Source organism: Sinohyriopsis cumingii, chromosome 10 (assembly GCF_028554795.1).
Source record: "Sinohyriopsis cumingii isolate HCF-2022 chromosome 10, ASM2855479v2, whole genome shotgun sequence".
Classification (NCBI taxonomy): Eukaryota; Metazoa; Mollusca; class Bivalvia; order Unionida; family Unionidae; genus Sinohyriopsis; species Sinohyriopsis cumingii.
In genome coordinates, this window is record NC_142970.1 from 22,721,332 (window position 1) to 22,733,117 (window position 11,786).

The following is an 11,786-nucleotide window of genomic DNA, read 5'->3' on the forward strand; positions in this document are numbered from 1 at the left end:
ATTTCACGGAAATAGAGATACCAATTCGGGTCAAGAGAGAAAATAAATACAAATCAAAATCATGACCAGTTATTTCGAATGTCAACATTTATGAAATACAGCTGAATACAAATGGAGATGAGAGAATTGATAGGGAATACTGTTTTAATGAAGGCTTCACTCTTGGGGTTTATACAAATTAACTAACTGTTATTTGTTTCAGAGTGATCTTCAAGTCTTTATCCCAATAGTGAGGGTCTACGAGAACGACTAGGGGTCTTTTTTTACTAATAAGTATGGACTTAGCCATTATAACAGCTGTTTAATGGGAACTGTTTTCATGTAGGTGAATTTAGATAGAAAATATTCAGAATAGGAGATATATATATCTATGATTAGATACTAGCGAGAAAAAAGACATATAAGTAGGAAGCACTTTGGACTCATATATGTGATTAATGGTGAGGGAAGTCTTGTTCTGTTTTGTTGTGCCCATATACCCTTTCTACTTAACAAACGCAGCTCTTTTTGAAATATGTACCCGTTGAGGTTGCAAAACTTTTCATGTAAATATTTGATATTAGTTGCTTTATTTTCAAGAGAGGTAATAAAACATGCCGTAAATCATGTTTAATGGTAGGCTTCGAATTAATATGATCAAGGGTGATATTTCAAACTATGCCTCCTTTTAAACAATCACTTTATGTATGTCCCTTTTAACATTGATATTTCCTTCCTTAAAAAAATATTCAGGTAAAGGTGTCCGTTGGTGCTATGTTTTCATGTTCATTGTTGGTCAGACAGTTACTGTTACAGTGGTTTAACATGCGCAAGGGGATTTAAAATGAACTTGTTTGTGTAGCTGCGCCGTGAAAGATATAAAATATATTTGTATACAGTCGACGAGGATTTAGGTCAGGAAAAATTATAAATATGCACTATTGTAATGGGTGTTCATCGGTCAGGTTCAGATTAAAACGTTTGTCAAACGATTTATGAAAACAAAACGACAGAAATAATAAAAAAAAGTCAAGTGTTTTTGACTTGGTTACTCCATTTTGCATTTAGGATTCTCACACGTTTAACAACTGATCTGGCTATCCAATGTCCTGATAAATCTTTCAGTTGATCGCATTTTTCTTAAATATAAGGGTAGCAGCATAAGGCTTTAAATCATGTTTTAAGAGGCTTCAGACTAATGTAAACGTTGTCAAGGGCCCGCTACTATTGCAGTCCTTCTGTAACAATACCACTCAGTATTTTTAAATGCTAAAATGGAATTTAACTCCTTCATAAAATGGCCATAGTTTGTTTATGCAATAGTAAATATACCATATACGTGTTCATATAATGCGTCAAACATTAAGAAGGCAGATCATGAAGGCTGAATTAAGACCAAACTACAAACAAAATGACACATTTTTAGTATCAACATCTAAAAAACATAATCCACAATCATGGAACAAATAACTGTGTAACATGTCTTTGCACATGGTCATTACAATATACGGTCATCGAAAAGTTTAAAACACTGTCCAGATAAAAAGAACACTAAGAAGGTGCTGTATTAGACTAAAAATTGTATAGTTCACTAAGGCTCATATAAAACCTCACTTGTATGAAAAGCATCAGACTGACACAATAATAGTCAAATTCAATTATTTTCATACGTCAGATGTGTGTGCACGGTAACTTAGCCTTTACTAGCTCTGTGTTTTCTGATTGGAGAAATTGTAAAGTAGATTCAACCATATCGCGTTGATATCTACATTGTAGTAGTTTATCGTGATTGTCTAGCAATGCGACATCATGTCGCAGACATATACCATCACGTACCACCCAGACATACTATCCTGGTACCAGGCCGTCCAGACCTAGCACTAACCTTTTAATGCTTAGCGCCAAGCGAGTCAGATGTTATTGCCATTTTCAACGTTTTAATTTAAATGGGGACATTTTAGATGTCAGTATTATGTAAAGTACTTCGTTAATACGTATAGTTAAATAAAGGTCATTTTTTGAGTAATAGGTAAGTAACGCGTTACTTAAGGCTGTCACTTTAAAGTTGAATAAGTCATATTTTACGTCAGATGTAGGTAATTTACTCTGATAGACATATAGATTAATAGGCAGTATTTCTTGCTTCAGATCTATGTAAAACATTGCTATACGTTGACAGGAATTTATTTGAATAAGAGGAAGTTTTTTCAACATAGGTATATAGAGCGTTCCATTAGTCATTAAGGTGACATTGCCTGCGTAAGATTGGCATAAATCAATACCATACTCCTTATAGTTGATTAATAGTCATTTCGTACATCATATTTATGTAATACGTTGCTGATGAGTCCGTAGTTGAGTAAGAGTCAATTATTACATTAGGCGTGTCAGAAGCTTTATGCTAACAATTTTGTAATTGAATGTGAGCTATACCTTCTTACGTCCAATATATTTAAAGGTTTACGCTGACACTTTCATATTTGAATAGAGCCATTTCGCATATGACATTTCTAACGTCAGCTTCATTTTAAAGCGTTACGTCTTTTGACATATGTTTGTATTGCGTCAGGTTGATGCTCTAATATTTGAGGTCATTCCTTCATCACGTACAAAAAAGTATTAACCAGCTAACTATTTGTCGCAAAAAATCAAAACATTACGTAGCTCGGCAGTCACACGGAACTTACGACAATCAAAACAGCGTCTTCAGATTAAGAGAGAATTAGTGTCCAGATAGCTAACTACTCTGGCAGAGACAGAATATATATTATGCCTCCAGTTAGCAAGTTAGATGCAAGAGATCATAGTCAAGTAGTGGGTGGTTGTTGAAGGCAAAGCCAACCAAATTAGCAATCATAGAAAGCAATCTGATTACCAGTGACTGTTCAATACAAATAAAGTATCAGTACTGATAGTAGCAGACAGGGTTAGTAGCCGTTGTGGTAGAACAATGCAATGTTAGTACCAGTAGTAACAGTATAAAGCAAAGTTAGTTACAATATGAACAGTCAAAGACAATGTTATTATAAATAATAATAGTAGAAGACAACATTTTAAACAGCTGTGGTAGTGGTAGACAAAAGTTGTAGCTTTAGTATTAAAAAACAGATCAAAAAAGTTAATAGCCGTAGTGTTAGCATAACACAAAGTTAATATTAGTCGTGTTAGTAGGTGATACAAAGTTAGAAGCGGTAGCGGTAGCATAAAATATATTTAGTTGAACTAGTGGTTGTATAAGACAACGGGAGTAGCAGTAGTAATATTATAGGACTACGGTATTAGCACTCGTGGTAGCAGAAGACAGTAAACGTAGTGGTAGCATTGAAATTATAGCAGAAGACAATCTTAGTAGAAATAGAAATATTAGAATTCAAAATTAGTAGCATTATGACTAATAGAAGACATATTACCTAATCATATTAATAGTGGAAGATGAAGTTAGTATCAGACTTAACATTATAAGGCTATGATAGTTGAACACAAGGTAGGTAGCATTGGAAATAGCAGATACAAAACTACTAACAACAGTGACAGCAGAAAACAAAGAGACCATATACCTACTATTAGGAATAGCAGAAGCAGCCATTAGTGATATTTTTAGAAGAAAACGATACAGTTAGCAATAGTACCTAGCAAGACAGAACATAAAGTTTATTCTGTATGAACCATTCTACATACAATGTTAGATCGATTATATTACACAAAGGTAGTACAATTAGCATAAGTACTACCTATATTGGAACCAAAAGTAACAGCAATAGTAGTAGTTATAGTAGGATCAAGACGAAAGCGTTGGTTGTAATAGAAATATTGTGATTGATATAATCTTCATTATTCTCATCCTTATTAGTAGTAGTATTAACAGTATTATAAGGAGTAGTATTAATAGTAATGGAAGTAGTAGTAGTAGTAAGAGTAGTAGTAGTAGTAGTGGGTAAAAGTAAAGGTACCAGTAATAGATTAGATAGACGAAGCAATAAAAGTTGTAAGTATCAAGGTATGGGGGGACCGACAGACGAAATATATGAAAACAGTTGGTACAAACAGTGTGGTTATCATATTTATTGTTTGTCACTAACGTTTACCTGTCTACGTTATCATGTATAAACCTATAAAACCAATCTACGTAGTAGAGTAGAGTAGTAGTAGAGTAGTAGTAGTAGTAGTGGGTAAAAGTAAAGGTACCAGTAATAGATTAGATAGACGAAGCAATAAAAGTTGTAAGTATCAAGGTATGGGGGGACCGACAGACGAAATATATGAAAACAGTTGGTACAAACAGTGTGGTTATCATATTTATTGTTTGTCACTAACGTTTACCTGTCTACGTTATCATGTATAAACCTATAAAACCAATCTACGTCAACAAAATAAACCTCCAACAAGAAATTGTATAAACGAGATGGGTATTTCGCATTGAAGCCAGTAAACCAAATAACTCAAATGGATTATGTGTTATCGAATTTACACAATTCTGTAAGTATCGGTTTTTTATATGAATTTCTACCAAAATGTTTGTTTTGGTGTTATATCTTTTTTTTTAATCATTACTCTTCATAATACATGAGAACACATTTACATCAATTTCTATGGCGTCAATATACGAAAGTATATGAAATGATTTCGTTCGGATTAGGCACTGCCTAACCAATGTATGAAAACAGCAACAGGGCATCTTATGTTCTACTGTTTGAATAACATACCAAGAGGGCGTCTTTATGTTGCGAACAACAGTTACGAAGAGGATTGTTGATTGCTACATTGCAAGAGACGAAGTCGCCACCAGAACAGAGTTGGTGTTAAATACTACCTAAGGCAACCCGCGACGGTCACAGTGATGTGTGTCGCTAAGAACATGTAATGTGGTGCTAATGGATTTCATTTAATTTAAAACAATATTTTAACAATGCTCCCGGACATTATGTACCGAATGATTAAGATGTTACTTTAGTCCAAGTATGATTTATTTCTTGATCTCTTGAAACCCAACTGTTAAATATCAAACTTCCATAACATAATCTAATTAGACTTATATATATAGATCTCGAAACTTCTCTAAAATAGTAAACTTTCATTAGAATTTTGAACTTTACTTGAGAAATAACTCTAAAGTGACCACAATTTCATTAACTTTATTGGTCTTTATAATAGAAAACTTAAGAATTTGAATAAGATCAAAAACCTTAAATATTTAACCAGAAAAATAATAATGTTATTCTTAAGTCAGTGACATTGCTCTCTTATGAGAAAGAAAAGACACACACATCTATGATCGGCGAGAGAGAAGAAAGTTAATATATCTATCATACCTTTTAACTTGGAAAGTGAGAAAGAAACCAATGGGCTAGGGCCGGTTATATCCATTCAAGTTAAAACTCTCCTAATTGACTTGAATAAAACAATGCACTTTGCTGAAATTAAGCTTTCATTTTAACTGAATGAATAAGTCTTCTAAAATATGTTTGGCACGTACAGATTTGCATCTCAAGATATTAGGGAATGCTTATCACGTGTACACGGAAAATATATAATTTTTCATTACTGCACGTTTCTCTGATTTTCCATTGAGAAACTAAAAGTAACGGCTTGATCTTTGTTTCTTATTGGTTGTTGTAAGGATTTAATTTGACACGTCATGTCGGTAAATTCGCCCTTCATCGTTTTACTTGATTTCTGAACTCCAAATGCATCTAATATGGTAGATGAGACATATGTCGTAAGATGTTTTAGAAACATGATAACAAAATTCTCAGAGGCTGAGGAAACACTCGGAAAAAGGACGTATGGGGAATGAGTCACAATTCATATTTTTAAGTATATAGGAACTTTTGAAAATGAACAAACGTGCGGGTATTTATTATGGTCAAAATTGAAATTCTTTAATATCGTGCATAATTGGTATACACTGTCTGTGAAATCGGGGTCTTCACATGAAAATAAAGTGTTACTTAGGAAACTTAGATGTGGTCCAAAACAGATTGGTACCAAATCACAAATCAAGCGCACATCCATTTGACGATTTGACGATGAATCCAGAAAGTTGTTCGCTTACTCATATCATCCCCTTCCTACAGATCGAAATCTCTTTTCTACCAATACGAATTCTTCCCTAACAATTAACGATGGATCCATCTGTCACGTGTTTAAAATTTGCATCAATCGTTTTTTTTTTTTTAGTTAGAGTATCTGCTGCTATGTTTTAAATGCAATGCCTCGTTTTTTGTCATTGGACAAAGAAACACTAACATGGCATCTTTTGAAGAAATACCACATATTCTGTTCCAGACTATTAAAAGTTTTAATCATTCTGTTTTCAAGCCAAACAAAGGCCAGCAACAGGCACAATTAAATCACATTATGTTTGTATTGTTACGAGACTTTTCCAATTCATTGATGTCTAGCATTGCACCTTGTTTGAGTGCTGCATATGAATTAATTGTTTAAAAAGAATAAAAAATCAAAGAAAAGAAAACAAGTTAATCAATTACTTGCGAACCCATTGCTCCTTTGCTTTTGAAGCAGTATGGTTGTTTGTTTGTTTTCTTTTTTGTTTACTTTTTTTTAGCACGCACAAAGAAAGTGACAATTCTTGACGGAAAATACATACAAATGCTGTTTTTGTGTTATCACGGTCCTTAGATCACTGGGTTAAACGCAGTCTCTACAACTGTAGGGGTACTTCCTTGAACTTGGTTATACTCAGTGTCCTTACCCTTGTTGTAGTATTACCATGTGTACATGCTGCCCCTCTACTTGTATAATGTACTTCCTTGGGAAAAATGTACACTGTGTTTGTACCATTGTTCTTGACTTCGGTACACTTTGTTCTTACCATTGCAGATGTACTTTCTTATTTAGAAATGTACACAGCGTCTCTTCCCTTATATAACTACTTTGATGACCCTACCGTTGTATATGCATCTCCATGTTTAGAACTGTACATGAGTGTCCCATCCCTTGCAAACCTATTTTGGTGACCATTCCGTTGTAGATGCATTCCTTGTTTAAACTGTATGCTTGATTAGTATGCGCACATACTATGAACAATACATGCTCACACGCAAGCTCATTATACGGACTGTGCCTGATGAGACTACCTGCACTATTTTAACAACACGCATGCACAGCCACACATATGACAAACGTAAACACAAAACCTAAATATGCTCTAACTAAAGACACTAGCTCTAGCATACCCCTACAAAAGAGTTATACAGTGTGATGTCCCTGATGTCACTAAGTGTATTATTTTCTTAACACACACACACATTCTATTCCATGCTCATTGTAGTACTAAATGTATGCACTCACACATACACACACACATGATGCGAACTGTCTCTTAAGATACATACACAAACTGCTTCCAATCTATGCATTGTATTTTTATATTGGTTTATATGGAATATAAATACTCACTGAAAATAAAAGTTAAAGTAAAATGTAACGTTCTTTAATGATAAAACTTGACCATGGATATCAACTGCATATATACAAAATCCGTTCGAACAAACATATCTGTAAACTTGTCCCTTAGCTAGAGACTTAATCAATGCATAAAACAATCGGGATTTTCATTTATTTTCCACACAGTGATCAACTTCCATCGATCCGATGATGAGCGGGATTAATCAAGATCTCAAATAGCATTATTATTGCATTAATTAATTAATGAATGAATTAATGAATCAATTAATTAAAGATACGCAATATAGGTTATTTCACAATGCTATAATGCATCCAGACAAAATAACAGCATAAGAAATCATTAATGTAATATGTTAATTTTGTTATAGGACAAATGAAATATTGTCGTGATTCAGTTGTCATTATTATATTATTATTCCAATTCAAATTAATGACAAAAACCTTGTTTTATCATGTATCTACAACAGTTTATAGAAAAATATTAGAAGACAAAGTGCATCAAACTATCAAGTATGTGAACTTAATATTCAATGAAAAATGTCGCAGGGCACATAATCCAGTACATGATAAAATACAAATGTACTATATATCTGCTTGACGTTTCTCTCTAATTCAGTAGAATAGTACTAGTAATACAACTACTACTACTACTGCTGCATCAACTACTACTACTACAAATTATTATTATTATTATTATTATTATTATTATTATTGTTATTATTATGAATATTATGATTATTATAAATATTATTATTACTATTATGATTCTTATTATTATTATTATTATTATTATTATTATTACAATCTCCTGAACCATGTCTTCTTTATGTCGTCCTCTTGTACGTTTGCATCAGTATGCCTATGTTCGTCTATTTCTGTATACATACATATACATATATGGTAGGAAAGGTTTAGAATTGTCATGGTTGTTGAACACGTGGATGCTTACCAGTAGATATTGTTTGCACAAACTATCAACGTTGCTGCTCACATTTACCCCATTGCTATAATTTAATCATATTCACACATTTTGTCATACGTATTAGTTATAAGGTGGTATTTAAAGAAACACCATTGCATCAATTATCTCACATCTTCTATATCCTTCCCAATGAATCAAACACGAGTTGTCTTTTTTCTGTATTTATAATACAAGTGTGCGTATCAGTATTCAAATGTTTTTGTCTAATTGAACAAATCTTTGTCCAAAATGTGAACCTCAAGTAGACATATCCATACACGAAATTGCAACGGACATTGCACTGGAATGCAAAGATAACAATTAATTCAGCTGTAAATTTGAATCTGTTCCTAGAGATATATTACCAAGTAATACATATATCAAATGATATCTGCTCGTAAAATGTAATATATACTATAATGCAATTCAGATTCTAAAATCTCTCAAGTGGCTCTAACATATAATAAAAAGTAATAAGCACATCTAAACTAGTATCTGATCCGGAAATTTAATACGAATTTATAAACAATTATCTTGTCGTAAATGTAATTAAAATTATTACATCTGCAAAGTGTTGCCTGGTCCTGAAATGTAATAAAGATAAAGTTACAAAATGTTGCCTGATCCTAAATTGCAACCTAAGTTAATGCAGTCACAAAATTTCGTCTGTTCCCAAACTGTATCAAAAGTGATACAGGTAAAAACTGGTGTCTGGTCCTAAAATTTAATATAATGCAGTACATGTATCAACTAGAATCTGGATCTAAATTGTAATAAACATCAACACATCTATAAACTGATGTATCGTCATAAATTAAAAATGTAGTACTTTGAACTATTCTCTGGCCATAAGATGTAATAAAATCAATACATCTATAAACTAGAGTCTAGCTCCAATAAAGACTTATACTAGTATAAGTATATAGTAATACGAATTAAAGATCAACAATTAGTGTTCATATTCATTTTTTTGTAAATAAATAAAAATAAAGATAAATAAATAAATAAATATAAAAAAAAAAACTTGTATGTAAATATAATTAATGCCAGTTAAGTTTTATACCAGAAAAACTTATCGAATGGGCATCAGTACTGCTAATAGAAACTGTATTGAACATTAACACATTTCTTATTGCATATATTTTCCTTGCACTAATGCCCAGAAGCAAACAGACAGTACAGTCCTAATTGCACAACATGTATAAATACATAACATTACAATAACACAAGAGTATTTGATCCTTATTTAATGAAATACAGCAATATCACTAACACATCATCAGCCCTGTTGATGTAAAGTATCATACAAAAATGCATACGTAGTTACTGTACTTAAAAAATCAGCAAATATATTTTAATTAACATATTTGGGTTTTGTAGATGGTATATTGTCCATAAATATTCCAGTAACTTATGTTTTAACAAATGTAAAAGAAGTATGTAAGTATCAGTTTATTTTATATTAATTTACACCACATGCTTGTTTTTGTTTTCTGTCATTGCATTTTCTGGACCTATAGTATCCCTTATGACGCATGCACCACCATTAGACAAACCTGATCAGAGCTCAAGCATATATCTGTTTAGATTATGCTATAAATCTAGCCATCCGAATTGATCTAGAGATAATATATGAATATTGTATTCTGCACTTGGCCTCTGATATATTGAACTATGTGTACCTGCGTATAGAATATTTAGTCATGTGCGAATATGTTGGCGACTATTGTTATATATTAAGTTATTATTAACCATTATGAATCAGTATAAATTCATACCGGAGAGTGTGACTTTCTATGATATAGCCTGCTATAAATTTGAGAACAAGTCACATTTTCAACGCCAAATATGAGCTCAGAAGTTCATGACTCTAAATGTAAACATAATTCAACGCAGGTCGTTATAACGTTTGTATTAGAATTAACACAATATGTCATAATTTAACACTTTTCTTAAATGGGAATAACACGAGAAATGCAAATACGCAATGCTAATAGCAATACACCTAAGATGTATTATCTACAATTGTACATACATTTGGTAGTTCAATGTATTTTCATTAAATTCATACATAGAGCTTTGCCATGACAAAAACAAATAGCTTAAAACAAACGAAACTCCTTTTGAATAACTTTGCAATATAACACCATCTATTTTATCATATGTTATTTAGTATGATTACTTAAAATAAAAATCGGTATCTTTTGATATAACAGTGAAACGCATCGAAGTGCATTCGGGATGTACGTTGTTTTCAAAAGAATATAATCCAGCCATCTCCATACTGCCATAGGTTACATGTGGCCGAATATAAGAATAACAAAGTGCACGTATATATATATATATATATATATATATATATATATATATATATATATATATATATATATATATATAGATATGAGTTGTCTTCAAATACATCAAGCTATGATGTGTAACAAAATAATAAAAAACATATACATCAAACAATGGAAAATATTTAAATATTTGAAATACGGTCTCAATTATTCTCAACTAGTCCCCTTATTGACTAGTATCTGGTGAAATAAAGGCTTAAATTTGAACTAAATTAAAGAAAATATATTAGTAACGTATTTTTTCATTGTATGCATTCGCTAATGCACGGATATGAAACTTCTACCGTGACATGAACTCCAGTCTGGATTGAGAGAATTTATTAAACAAAATCAACCCATGCGACTAACAATCTTGCACGCGGTAACTAATATGATACATGCCATTATATTTTAATAAAACATACTCAAGGGATGAATATAGGTAATCCAGTATATATTATCAGTGCTAAACCTTATTATTTCACAGCGTATACCGTTTCCATTTAAAGCTGAATTACTGAATATCTATAATATATATATAGTATTCATACCCAATAATATCTGTATTGTTATTATGGACTTTGTTAAGTTGATGTATAATTTTGCTACTTATCGTTCACCGTCGTTATGCACTGTACTGTTATAGTTGACTGCTATAATGCACATACATATTTATTTGTATTGCTACTTTGGACTTATATGATGTGCTGTTACAGGGCGAACTTTCCCTTAAAAAATAATTACATTGCTGATAGACAAACCCCGTTGGAACAGGTAGCACTAGCAGTTATATATCACTTGAATCTCAGCGTCACCCGTATATGGTCACCTGTCTCTTTGAGAACGCCTTCCAGGTTGTTTATATCAGAGGATCTATAGTCCCTAAATCCGCTCTATAACCCCCTATAAGAACGAATAAAACACTAGCATCTTAAAAGGCCCTGCCATGCATATAGTGGACACATATTCAAGTCTTGTTTGCTGCCAATGGATAGAAAAGAAACCGCAATCAAACAAATAAATTGATATAGCTTGACTTTATACCTATACATCGTACAAGCCAACTACATACTAAACGAACC